We start from the raw sequence: 14,915 nt of genomic DNA, 5'->3' as shown, positions 1-14,915 counted from the left end.
ATGTCTATAGATCAGGAGGCAGGCTCAGACGGTGTCAGGCCCAGTATGGATTACACGTGATTGCACTAAAGTGAGAAAGGGTACCGTATCCACGGATAACATGTATGGATAGCATAGTGTACACATTCAAAATATATGTCTATAGATCAGGAGGCAGGCTCAGACGGTGTCAGGCCCAGTATGGATTACACGTGATTGCACAAAGGTGAGAAAGGGTACCGAATCACCGGATAACATGTATGGATAGAATAGTGTACACATTCAAAATATATGTCTATAGATCAGGAGGCAGGCTCAAACGGTGTCAGGCCCAGTATGGATTACACGTGATTGCACAAAGGTGAGAAAGGGTACCGTATCCCCGGATAACATGTATGGATAGCATAGTGTACACATTCAAAATATATGTCTATAGATCAGGAGGCAGGCTCAGACGGTGTCAGGCCCAGTATGGATTACACGTGATTGCACTAAGGTGAGAAAGGGTACCGTATCCCCGGATAACATGTATGGATAGCATAGTGTACACATTCAAAATATATGTCTATAGATCAGGAGGCAGGCTCAGACGGTGTCAGGCCCAGTATGGATTACACGTGATTGCACAAAGGTGAGAAAGGGTACCGTATCCCCGGATAACATGTATGGATAGCATAGTGTACACATTCAAAATATATGTCTATAGATCAGGAGGCAGGCTCAAACGGTGTCAGGCCCAGTATGGATTACACGTGATTGCACAAAGGTGAGAAAGGGTACCGTATCCCCAGATAACATGTATGGATAGCATAGTGTACACATTCAAAATATATGTCTATAGATCAGGAGGCAGGCTCATACGGTGTCAGGCCCAGTATGGATTTGACGGCCCAGACTACACAGCGGAGGAGCAGGGAGAGGTAAATATTGCAAATGCTGGGGCCCTGCCCAAGCAAGGGGGCCCACTCGTGGGCGTCGGTACTGGCACTGGGCCCCTCATAGTACGGCGATGTGTCTGACGGCGGGTGTGCACCACCACCGTCAGAGACACTTGATTGCACTATGAGGGACCCTGTGCCAGTGCCCGTGCCCAAGAGTCGGCCTACCCACCTGTCCAGGGCAACGGCACTCGCACGGTGTCGTGCGCTAGGTGGTGACCCCGGCCATGGGGGGGGGAGGCAGCACAGGGAGTTTTAGAAAGTGGCATATGTTGATGCTGGACATTCAGCTGATGCAAAAGGCGAAATTGTTCAAGTCCCAGGAAGAGGAGGACCAAAGCAAGCCATTTTTCTGTCACCCTATGTGTCATCAGGGGAAGGTGGGACAAAATCCTTGGAAACCATGCATGGTTCAATTTAATGAAGGTTAGATCATCCATATTTTGGGTTGACAGACGGGTCCTTTTTTCTGTCAGGATTGATCCAGCTGCACTGAAGACTCTTTCCGATAGCACACTTGCAGCTGGGTAAGCGAGCTCCTGTAAGGCATATTGTGCTAATTCAGGCCAGGTGTCCAGTTTAGCGGCCCAATAGTCAAAGGGGAATGACCTGTGCGGGAAAACATCGATATGGGAGGAAAAGTAGTTTGTAACCATAGTTGACAACTGCTGTCTCCTATCACTTTCCATCGATGCAGTATTACCAGTTGTGTGAGCGGTACTTGAAAAATCAGTCCACAACATTGTCATGAAACCCCTGTCTCCAACGCCACTTCTGCTGTGTGCACCACGAACACCTCTGCCAAGCTGCCCCCGGCCCATACGGCTCGTGTTAGAACCATCACCACTGCTGTGTGCTGGGAATGCCTCAACCAACCGGTTCACCAGAGTTGCTTGTTTATTAGCCAATATTATGTCAAGGTTCTCGTGTGGCATGATGTTTTGTAATTTGCCTTTATAGCGTGGATCCAGGATGCTGGCCAACCAGTAGTCATCATCGTTCATCATTTTGGCAATGCGGGGGTCCCTTTTTAGGATCTGCAAGGCATAATCTGACATGTGGGCCAATGTTCCCGGTGTCAATGATGCACTGCGAGTGCTGGTTGGAGGAGCACTTTCTGGCAAATCCACATCCCTCCAGTCATGCACAAACCCTGTACCAGACCTTGCCACGCCAACATTTTCACTTGCCCCACGAGATGCATCCTCCTCCCCTAAGTAATCATCCCCATCATCATCCTCCTCCTCCTCTTCTTCCTCCACCTCGTCCAGGAGAGGTCCCTGAGCAGACAATGGCTGAATGTCATCAAGGATTCCCTCCTCCTCGTCCTCCTCATCAACATTGGCTGCAGACGCCTGCTCCTTAAGGTGCATCAAAGTTTGTATGAGCAGACGCATAAGTGGGATGCTCATGCTTAGGATGGCGTCATCTGCGCTTACCAGCTGTGTGCATTCCTCAAAACACTGAAGGACTTTACAGAGGTCTTTCAGCTTCGACCACTGCTCACCTGTCAACTCCATGTCTGCTCTCAAAGTGCCTGGCCGTGTATACTCCCACAAATGCATTATGGCCTGCCTCTGTTCGCACAGCCGCTCAACCTGTGCAGGGTGGAGTTCCACCTTGTTGCAATGTCGATAATGAGGTGGTGGTTGGGAAAGTGGAGCAATCGTTGCAGCTTCTGCATACGAATGGAGTGTACAGGCGAACAGCAGATGTGCGCGCACAGTCTTCGCACCTTCTGGAGCAGGGCTGTTAACTCCAGATAATTGTTGAGGAAGCACTGCACCACCAGGTTCAAGGTGTGAGCCAAGCAAGGTATGTGGCTGAGTTTTGAAAGGGCTATGGCTGCCACAAAATTATGGCCATTATCACTAACTACCTTGCCTGCCTCAAGATGTATACTGCCCAGCCATGACTCAGTTTGTCGCTGAAAGTACTCGGCCAGCACCTCCGCGGTGTGTCTGTCGCCCAAACACATCATCTGCAAAACAGCCTGCTGATGCTTTCCACTAGCTGCTCGATAGGGGGACACCTCGTGTGCAACAGTGGCAGCTGCAGATGGAGTGCTCGTACGACTGCGCTCTGTGGACGAGATTACGCTTCTGGAGGAGGAGGAGGAGGGTCGAACGCCTACAGCCAACTGTTTCCTATACCGTGGGCTAGGCAGCACTGTCCCACCACCGCTGTCCCCTGTGGACCCTGCATCCACCACATTAACCCAGTGCGCAGTGATGGACACGTAACAGCCCTGGCCATGCCGACAGGACCATGCATCTGTTGTGAGGTGCACCTTTCCACTCACTGACTGCTTGAGTGCATGGACAATGCGGTCTTTCACATGATGGTGGAGGGCTGGGATGGCTTTGCGAGAGAAGAAGTGGCGACTGGGTAGGTCATAGCATGGTACTGCATAGGCCATGAGTTCGCGGAAAGCTGTGCTTTCCACCAACCGAAAGGGCATCAACTCAAACGAGATTAGTTTGGCAATGTGGGCGTTCAAACCCAGTGTACGCGGATGAGAGACTGAGTACTTTCTTGACCTACTCATAGTGTCTGGGAGGGTGAGCTGGACTTGAGAGCTGCATATGGTGGAACTAGCGGTGGACAGGGCGGACTGAGAGAGGGTTGATGATGGTGATGGAGTTGGTGTTCTTTCTGATGGCCTAGATTCAGTCTTTCGTTGATATAACAGTGGGATTCCCTGACTGCTTTGGCCTTGCAACAAAACCTCAACATTTGCTGCTGTGCTAACCGGTGGGCTTACAGTGGGGGAAACAATGTAGCGTTGCTGACTACCATCTTTGTGATCAGTTGCACATGTGGTACTTGAGGTTTGGTGTTGTGTCCACGCTTGCAAGTGCATGCTGGTTAAATGTCTAAGCATGCAACTGGTATTCAAATTTTTCAGATTTTTCCCTCGGCTAAAGGTCTTTGCGCACTTCTTACAGATAACCTTGGCCTGATCATGAGGATTTTGTTCAAAAAAGTGCCACACTGCACTCTTCCTACTTTGGAAGACATTTTGCGGCCTAGCACGCTGTGCTATTTTGACCGTCTGGACAAGCTGTTCAGCAACTCTTTTCATTTTTGGAACCTGTCTTTGGAGTGCTCCGGGCCTGCCAGATAACAGCTGTTGCGATGTCGATGTCTGCTATGGATGCTCCTCCTCCTCATCTGAGCTATTGGAAGCAGCACCCTCTTCCCCGAATGGATGCCAATCTGGGTCATCAACTGGGTCATCCATCACCTCCTCTTCAATGTCATGTGCACCTTCCTCTGTGTCACCATGTATGGTGGTATAGTGTGCAGGAAGGGGCACCGGAGTCTCATCAGGGTCAGAATCTGGCTCATTACACTGCAAGGACAATGTAGTGCACTGACTGAATGTACCAGCAGAATCATCTATCAGTGGCTGTGCATCAGTGCACTCCATGTCAGACTCATCTTGGCCTGGGTAATTCACCATTTCACTTGATAGCCCAGGCATGGTATGTGAAAACAGCTCCATGGATGGAATAATCAGTTGTATGGCCTGCGTCATCCTTCAATCTTGGTTGGGGTGAAGGACACAAGGAAAGGTGTGATTCATGAACATGACCCTCCAATGGCGACTCAGTGCTTTTATTTTTTTACAACTTCAGAAGAGGAGGCGAAAGAGCTGGAGGCTGGGTCAGCAATGTAAGCCAAAACTTTTTCCTGATGCTCTGGCTTTAAAAGCGGTTTGCCAACTCCTAGAAAACTAAGCCTTCGAGGCCTTGTGGAGGACAGGGGAGACGTCGAATTTCTGAACACACTTGTGGACACTGTTGGATTGTGTGAGGCACAGTTAATATTACACCGCTATGTCACAGGCTCAATGTCGCAGGTGTGAAAAATGTCACTATAGGACAGGGGAGATGTTGAATTTCTGAACACACTTGTGGACACTGTTGTGTGAGGCCCAGTTAATATCGCACCGCTATGTCACAGGCTCAATGTCGCAGGTGTGAAAAATGTCACTATAGGACAGGGGAGATGTAGAATTTCTGAACACACTTGTGGACACTGTTGTGTGAGGCCCAGTTAATATCACACCGCTATGTCACAGGCTCAATGTCGTAGGTGTGAAAAATGTCACTATAGGAAAGGGGAGATGTAGAATTTCTGAACACACTTGTGGACACTGTTGGATTGTGTGAGGCCCAGTTAATATCACACCGCTATGTCACAGGCTCAATATCGCAGGTGTGAAAAATGTCACTATAGGACAGGGGAGATGTAGAATTTCTGAGCACACTTGTGGACACTGTTGTGTAAGGCCCAGTTAATATCACACCGCTATGTCACAGGCTCAATGTTGCAGGTGTGAAAAATGTCACTATAGGACAGGGGAGATGTAGAATTTCTGAACACACTTGTGGACACTGCTGTGTGAGGCCCAGTTAATATCACACTGCTATGTCACAGGCTCAATGTCGCAGGTGTGAAAAATGTCACTATAGGACAGGGGAGATGTAGAATTTCTGAACACACTTGTGGACACTGTTGTGTGAGGCCCAGTTAATATCACACCGCTATGTCACAGGCTCAATGTCGTAGGTGTGAAAAATGTCACTATAGGACAGGGGAGATGTACAATTTCTGAACACACTTGTGGACACTGGTGGATTGTGTGAGGCCCAGTTAATATCACACCGCTATGTCACAGGCTCAATGTCGCAGGTGTGAAAAATGTCACTATAGGACAGGGGAGATGTAGAATTTCTGAACACACTTGTGGACACTGTTGTGTGAGGCCCAGTAAATATCACACCACTATGTCACAGGCTCAATGTCGCAGGTGTGAAAAATATCACTATAGGACAGGGGAGATGTAGAATTTCTGAACACACTTGTGGACACTGTTGTTTGAGGCCCAGTTAATATCACACCGCTATGTCACAGGCTCAATGTTGCAGGTGTGAAAAATGTCACTATAGGACAGGGGAGATGTAGAATTTCTGAACACACTTGTGGACACTGTTGTGTGAGGCCCAGTTAATATCACACCGCTATGTCACAGGCTCAATGTCACAGGTGTGAAAAATGTCACTATAGGACAGGGGAGATGTAGAATTTCTGAACACACTTGTGGAAACTGTTGTGTGAGGCCCAGTTAATATCACACCGCTATGTCACAGGCTCAATGTCACAGGTGTGAAAAATGTCACTATAGGACAGGGGAGATGTAGAATTTCTGAACACACTTGTGGAAACTGTTGTGTGAGGCCCAGTTAATATCACACCGCTATGTCACAGGCTCAATGTCACAGGTGTGAAAAATGTCACTATAGGACAAGGGAGATGTAGAATTTCTAAACACACTTGTGGACACTGTTGTGTGAGGCCCAGTTAATATCACACCGCTATGTCACAGGCTCAATGTCACAGGTGTGAAAAATGTCACTATAGGACAGGGGAGATGTAGAATTTCTGAACACACTTGTGGAAACTGTTGTGTGAGGCCCAGTTAATATCACACCGCTATGTCACAGGCTCAATGTCGCAGGTGTGAAAAATGTCACTATAGGACAGGGGAGATGTAGAATTTCTGAACACACTTGTGGACACTGTTGTGTGAGGCCCAGTTAATATCACACCGCTATGTCACAGGCTCAATGTCGCAGGTGTGAAAAATGTCACTATAGGACAAGGGAGATGTAGAATTTCTGAACACACTTGTGGACACTGTTGGATTGTGTGAGGCCCAGTGAATATCACACTGCTATGTCACAGGCTCAATGTCGCATGTGTGAAAAATGTCACTATAGGACAGGGGAGATGTAGAATTTCTGAGCACACTTGTGGACACTGTTGGATTGTGTGAGGCCCAGTGAATATCACACCGCTATGTCACAGGCAGAAATTGGCTAGTGTATGATAAACTACAAGGTGTATATAGAATTGGGCAGAATAGGAATCTCCCTAGAGTGTAGGTCTGTAAGAACGGAACATGTCCTCGACTTATCCTTACAGAGTGACACACAGATAGCTTCACTTTGGCCGTGATAACAGCCGTTACACGGTACTGAGAGAGGAGCGTGCACGTACACCGCCGTCCGGTGTCTGTAAAATTGTCAAGCTCCGTGTTTTTTAAGTATACGGACTGACACACGCTGTCTCTCTATAGTTTTGAATGTGATCAAACAGCAAATATACTTAACTGTTTGAAAAGCAGACAAAACTAGAAGGTGGAGGTCTGTAAGAACGGAACATGTCCTCGACTTATTCTTACAGAGTCACACACAGATAGCTTCACTGTGGCCGTGATAACAGCCGTTACACGATACTGAGAGAGGAGCGTGCACGTACACCGCTGTCCGGTGTCCGTAAAATTGTCAAGCTCCGTGTTTTTTAAGTATACGGACTGACACACGCTGTCTCTCTATAGTTTTGAATGTGATCAAACAGCAAACATACTTAACTGTTTGAAAAGCAGACAAAACTAGAAGGTGTAGGTCTGTAAGAACGGAACATGTCCTCAACTTATTCTTACAGAGTCACACACAGATAGCTTCACTGTGGCCATGATAACAGCCGTTACACGGTATTGTGTGAGGAGCGTACCCCGCTGTATGGTGTGAAAAAATGCACGCTCAGTACCTCACCAGGACAAAAAAAAAATTTGGATTGCTTTTAAAAAAGCAGTTTGCAGAGCAGTGGAAAAACAGCAATGCCGCTATCAGGAAGCCTTAGAAGGCAGTCTAACAACCAACACAGCTGATCCAGCAAAATATAGCCTCCACTTGCACTGCACACACAGTGACTGGTGTGTTGTACAGGCAAAATCGCTAGCAGCAGAAGCAGTTTTTGGTGTCTTCTTCCCTGCCTAACGCTCTCCCTACAGAATCAGCAGCAGCTCTCCCTATTCTGAGATCAGCATGAGTAACATGGCGGTCGGCGTGCACGCCCTTTTATACCCCCTGTGAGGCCCCCCAAAGCAAGCCAATCACTTGCATGCCCTTCTCAAAGATGGTGGTGACCCCTGCCTATGTCATCACGTTGCTCACAGTGTCCGTGGATCTTGATTGGCTGAAAAAGGGCGGAAAACAAACTTTTGAAACGCGACTTTGGCGCTAAAGTCGCCGAGCTCGTGGCAGACCTCACCCTAGGGTTGGGTTTCGTTTCATGAAACCCGACTTTATCAAAAGTCGGCGAGTTTTGAAATTTTTCGACCCGTTTCGCTCAACTCTACTCAATACCACAAATATGTGGAAACGTATGGACCAAGCACGAGGTGGAGTTACACAGATACACTGAAGACGTAGGCCAACGTACAGCACCACCTACCACCTCTTCAGCTCGTGTTGGGGCCTCTTCCTCCAGCTCACACACAGCTGGTTCGGCTTCCTCACAGGATCGCCAAGGAAGAACCTCTGGCACTGTTGTCCGGAGACCCAGTGACATTCCACCCACAGCACCACGTTCCCAGTCATCCTCACATTCCCAGGCCACTCTACAGCCATCGGTAGCACAGGCATGGGATAAAACGCAGCCATACACGGCAAACCATCCCCGAGCACAGGCTCTGAATGCTGGCTTTGCCAAACTACTGGCCCTTGAAATGCTCTCATTCAGGCTGGTGGAGACTGACACCTTCCGGACCTTCATGGCATTGGCAGTCCCACAATACACCGTGCCCAGCCGCTTTTATTTCAGCAGGCAAGCCGTCCCTGCCCTGCAAAAACATGTGGAGGGAAAAATAAAACATGCGCTACTAAATGCCATCAATAGCAAGGTCCACCTGACCACCGATGCGTGGACCAGTAACCATGGACAGGGACGATACCTTTCCCTCACTGCCCATTGGGTAAATGTTGTGGAGCTGGGTACAGATCTGGAGAGTGGCGCTGTACGTGTTCTGCCAACTCCATGGATTGCAGGAATCCAGTCTCTACACATTGACTCCTCCTCCTACTCAAGTTCCTCAGAAGCAGCGCTGCAGGAGCCTGTTAAGACCAATATGAGCACAGCCGTGGCCAAACGTCAACAGGCCGTACTCAAATTAATTTCTTTGGGGAATTGAAGCCACATAGCGCAGGAGCTCTGGAATGCCATCAAGCAGGAGAGCGACGTGTGGTTTGTGCCAGCGAATCTCCATCCTGGCTTGGTAGTGTGTGACAATGGCTGAAATCTGGTGGCAGCTCTGGGCCTAGGCAACCTCACTCACATCCCATGTCTGGCACATGTGCTGAACTATCCGGATCTTGATGCACTGCTGCACAAGGTCTGCATAGAGTGCGCTCACTTGCGGCGTTCCAGCACGGCAAGATTCCTCACAAAGGCCTAGGCAGGGGACACTTTGAGAGGAGGATGAGGAGGAGTCAATGGAGGAAAAAGACATCTCTCCAGGGGAGGGAGGTACACAATGCTCTAGTCAGTATGTACAGTGAGGGGGGGGTGATGCAGAGCAGGCAGAGATGACGACTCAAGCAGGGGACAGCGTTTCTTTGGCATGTGGGAGTCTGCAGCACATGGTTGATTTCATGCTGCAGTGCCTGAGAAACGACCGCCGCATCGCCCACATTCTCAACACGACTGATTATTGGTTGTACACCCTCCTAGATCCCTGCTACAGGGACAACTTACAGAGCCTCATACCACCGTTGAACCGGGAGCGTAAACTGCGGGAGTACCAAGACACACTGGTGCAGTCCATCATGTTCTCCATTCCACCAGACAGCAGTGCTGCTAGTGCTTTACAAAGCAGCTCTGTGCGTCGAGGCAATGGAGGAAGCTCGGCACAAAGAGGGAGCAGAGGCAGCGCCTCAGCACAAGGCAAGACCACTATGGCCCAAATGTGGCAAAGTTTTGTGTGTCCGCCACAAATGTCTACACCATCACAGACGGCTCCAGCCAGCAGGAGGCAACGTTTCCGTCAAATGGTGACAGACTACATGTCTTGCCCTGTCAGTGTACTCCCAGATGGCTCTTCCCCCTTCAAGTTTTGGGTCTCTAAGCTGGATACATGGCCTGAGCTTATCCAGTATGCATTGGAGGTGCTGGCTTGCCCTGCTGCCAGTGTATTATCGGAACGCGTCTTTAGTGCCGCAGGTGGTGTACTAACAGACCGTCGCACGCGACTATCCTCCGATAATGTTGACCGGTTTACTTTTCTGAAAACGAACAAGGCCTGGATCTCGCCAGAATTTGCCAGTCCTCTTCCAGAATAAATAATTGGTTGGCAACGGTATCCAGGTCTCCTGTTGTGTTCATGTTTCTACCACCTGAACTGTAATCCCTGAGCTTCAACACAGCCAGTTGTCGCTCAGAAGTGCCGTCTGCACAGAGAAAAACACTAGCTCCTGTGTTAGTGGGGTTCAGTAACGCCAGCTGCTCCCCTGCTGTGTGAACGGCAAAGTCTCCTGCTCTCTCCACATTCAAACTACTACTGATTTTTAACCGTGCTCCACTTAGGCCTCTGGCTCCGCTGTCTCTAGTATTTCCTCTGGCCTCCAACCCCACCAGTTGCTGCTCTGAAGTGGCATCGGCACAATCCACACTTGTTTCTGTGTTACTGGGGCTCAGTCACGTCAGTTGATCCCCTGATGTGTGTCCGGCAATGTCTCCTGCTCTGTCCACATTCCCATTACTAGTAGTGGAAATGTGGACAGAGCAGGAGACCTTGCCGGACACACATCAGGGGATCAACTGACGTGACTGAGCCCCTGTAACCCAGGAACAAGTGTGGATTGTGCAGATGCCACTTCAGAGCAGCAACTGGCGGGGTTGGAGGCCAGGGGAAATACTAGAGACAGTGGAGTCAGAGGCCTAAGTGGAGCACGGTTACAATCAGTAGTAGTGTACAACCGATATAAAACTTGCTTCAAGTAGGCCTCAGCCTGCTCCATGATTGATCCTGGGCTTCAACACAGCTAGTTGTTGCTCGGAAGTGCCGTCTTCACAGAGAAAAACACATGCTCCAGTGTTAGTGGGGTTCAGTAGCGCCAGCTGCTCCCCTGCTGTGTGGACGACAATGTCTCCTGCTGCCTCCAAAATCACACTGCATCTTATTTACTACTCGCTCCAAGTAGGCCTCAGCCTGCTGCATGATTGACCCTGGGCTCCAACATCGCCAGTTGCTGCTCAGAAGTGTCTTTGGCACGGGTACTCCCTCCTGCCCAGCCTGGTTCCAGCACGCCTGCTGTTTCCGGGGATTGTCAACATCACTTTGCCACCAATACGTTGTCCTGTCGTGTTGCGGTCGGGTTAGCCGAGTCTATGGTGCCTGCAGTTTTGGTGCTTCCTATGTGGGCTGCGGGTTCTGGTAATAAAGGCTGGTTCCGTAGTACCAATAGGACAAGCACCCCCTGTTGGACTGTGGGTTTCGGTAGCCGCGTCCTGCTCGCGGCCTAGCAACTTTGTTTATTATGGGTACCTTGTGCTACCCATCCGGGTTCCAGCACCGTCAGCTGGTTCTCGGCAGTGCCTTTGGACTAGGTGCCTCCTTCTCGGTATCCGAGTTCCAGCACTGTCAGCTGGTCCACGGTTGTGCCATTGGCTCTTGTTCCTTCTGCTGCCCCTCCGGGTTCCAGCACCGTCAGCTGGTCCTCGCTAGTTTCATTTGCTCTTGCAGCTTCTGCTACCCATCCGGGTTCCAGCACCGTCAGCTGGTTCTCGGCAGTGCCTTTGTTCTAGGTGCCTCCTTCTCGGTATCCGAGTTCCAGCAACGTCTGCTGGTCCTTGGTAGTGCTTTGTAGCACAGGTACTTCCTGCTTATTAACCGTCTTCCAGCACCGTCAGCTGGTCCACGGTTGTGCCATTGGCTCTTGTTCCTTCTGCTGCCCCTTCGGGTTCCAGCACCGTCAGCTGGTCCTCGCTAGTTCCATTTGCTCTTGTTCCTTCTGCTACCCATGCGGGTTCTAGTACCATCAGCTGGTTCTCGGCAGTTCCTCAGCCTTCTTGTACCTTCTGCTACTTTTCCATGCTCAAGCTTGTGGAAATGGTTTTTGGTTCTCACTCTGGATTTTCCTGACGATGACCCTGAAGACGACGACCCTGAAGACCACACTGAAGAAGATCAAAAAGATGACCCTGAAGAAGATAACCAAGAGGACAAAGAACATGAAGACAACCACCAAGATGCAGAACAACAGGAGAGAGAAGAGCAAGAAGCAGAAAAAACAAAAGCAGAAGAACATTAAGCATAAAACTAAGAATCAGAGCAAATGATATTATCAAAATTATAAGCAGAAGAAGACTAAGCAGTGTATGGGGGTGAGTCCATTCCTCCTCGTGGTGCCCCTTGAAAATGGCTGCTGCTGCAGGCCAAACTGAACGCAGACAAATCCTGTTGTAAATCTTTTGTAACAGGCAGAACGGAAGGTGTAATCTTCAAACTTTTATAGATAACAACTACAGGAATGCCTGTCACAAATAAGAATATGATGAAGAAGAAGAATAGGAAGAAGATGAAGAAGTAGAATATGAAGAAGAATAATCGTTGAATAAGAAGAATATGAATAATGTACAAAAAAAGAATAATAGGAAGAAGGTGAAGAAGAAGAAGATGAATAAGGTGAAGAAGAAGAAGTTGATGAAAAAGATGCTGCTGCTGCTGAGGATTATGAAGGAGAAAGTGTGGGAGAAGTAAAAAAGAAGGTGAAGAGCATGGAAGTAGTGAAACATACATATCTGACAAAATATAAAAAAGGTTATCATAGTCAATATCTTTGTAACTCCGAACGTCTTTAAAAAAAAAATGTAATTCCTGCTATTCCATTTGATTGGGCTAAACCTCTATGGCTTTAATGTCTCCTACACCTCCCACAATACATTCTATATAATTCTTAGTTGTTTTTCTTCATGTAGAATTAACCTACAAGGAAAGAAAGGTTTTTTTTTAATTCCGATATTTCTGTTCCATTGACTTGAATGGGACTTCCGGGATCGGAATCGGCGATACCCGATACTTTTTTGATATCGGCCGATCCAATCCGATCAAACAAAGAACTGCTGAAATTTTTGTGCAAGAAGAAGTGTGAAAGACTGGTGGCAAGCATGCAAAGACACATGAAAGCTGTTTTTAAAAATCATGGTTATTCCACAAAATATTGATTTCTGAACTCTTCCTGAGTTAAAACATTAATATTTTTGTTTCTAAATGATTATGAACTTGTTTTCATTGCATTATTTGAGGTCTGAAAGCACTGTTTTTTTTAAAAAAATGTTGACCATTTTCTATGTCAGAAAAGAAATACAAAATTTATTGCTTGGAAATTTGGAGACATGTTGTCAAAAGTTTATAGACTAAAAGAACAATTTACATTTTACTAAAAAATATACCTATAAAGAGAAAAATCAGACAAACTGAACATTTGAAAGCAGTCTCTTAATTTTTGCCAGAGCTGTGTATATATTGTGAGGTGCCAAGGGGAGAGGTACTAGAAAACAGGTATGTTTCTCCCCGTTTCATTTCATATGTCTCCCTGTACTGACGATGAAGCCAGTTTATTTCACTGTAATCCAGTCCTGGTTTCCTTAGTGATCAGCATGGAAAGGACTGGTAGTTCCCCCTCCACTAATTCAATCCAGGTTTTGATTTCCTGACTGGTCCAGCTGATATAATCAGGAGGAGCTGGAATCTCTCAGTCTATCTAGTCTGCTGAGCTGGGAGCTGACACAGTAAGATAACATGGTTTATTTTGTAGTTAGCCTGCTATTGTTAGTTAGTGGCCAGACGGCCTTAGACGTTTTATTTCATGTTTGGCATGTGTAACATTGGATAACAAGTGTGCACAATAAATATGCCGTGTCCATATTGCTAGTCTGCTGAAGTGACTTCATAGCCACACGCTTGTGCCAAAGCAAAGATCCCAGCTGAGCTATCTATTCCCCACAATATATATACACTACCGTTCAAAAGCTTGGGGTCACCCAGACAATTTTGTGTTTTTCATGAAAACTCATACTTTCATTAATCAAATGAGTTGCCAAATGAATTTAAAATCTAGTCCAGACATTGACAAGGTTCAAAGAAAAGATTGTTATTTGAAATAATAATTTTCTCCTTCAAACTTTGCTTTCATCAAAGAATGCTCCCTTTGAAGCAAATCCAGCATTGCAGACCTTTGGCATTCTAGCAGTTAATTTTCTGAGGTAATCTGGAGAAATGTCACCCCATGCTTCCAGAAGCCCCTCCCACAAGTTGGTTTGGCTTGATGGGCACTTTTTGTGCACCATACGGTCAAGCTGCTCCCACAACAGCTCAATGGGGCTGAGATCTGGTGACTGCGCTGGCCACTCCATTACAGATAGAATACCAGCTGCCTGTTTCTTCCCTAAATAGTTCTTGCATAATTTGGAGGTGTGCTTTGGGTCATTGTCCTGTTGTAGGATGAAACTGGCTCCAATCAAGCGCTGTCCACAGGGTATGGCAAACTGGAGTGAAAGCCTTCCTTATTCAAAATCCCTTTTACGTTGTACAAATGTTCCACTTTACCAGCACCAAAGCAATCCCAGACCATCACATTACCTTATATATATACACACACTACCGTTCAAAAGTTTAGGGTCACTTAGAAATTTCCTTATTTTTGAAAGAAAAGCACAGTTTTTTCCAATCAAGCTAACATCAAATGATTCAGAAATGCACTCAATACATTGTTAATGTGGTTAATGACTATTCTAGCTGCAAACGTCTGGTTTGTAATGCAATATCTTCATAGGTGTATAGAGGCCCATTTCCAACAACCATCATTCCAGTGTTCTTATGGTACTTTGTGTTTGCTAACTGTGTAAGAAGGCTAATGGATGGTTAGAATACCCTTGAAAACCCTTGTGCAAGTATGTTAGCACAGCTGAAAACAGTTTCGCTGATTAGAGAAGCTGTAAACCTGACCTTCCTTTGAGCTAGTTGAAAATCTGGAGCATTACATTTGTTGGTTCCATTAAACTCTCAAAATGGCCAGAAAAAAAGAACTTTCATGTGAAACTCGACAGTCTATACTTGTTCTTAGAAATGAAGGCTATTCCATGAGA

This window comes from Dendrobates tinctorius, unplaced genomic scaffold, assembly GCF_039654945.1.
Source record: "Dendrobates tinctorius isolate UK_male_01 unplaced genomic scaffold, ASM3965494v1 ptg000015l, whole genome shotgun sequence".
NCBI lineage: Eukaryota > Metazoa > Chordata > Amphibia > Anura > Dendrobatidae > Dendrobates > Dendrobates tinctorius.
The sequence above is the reverse complement of the archived record's forward strand: the minus strand, read 5'-3'. Positions refer to the sequence as shown.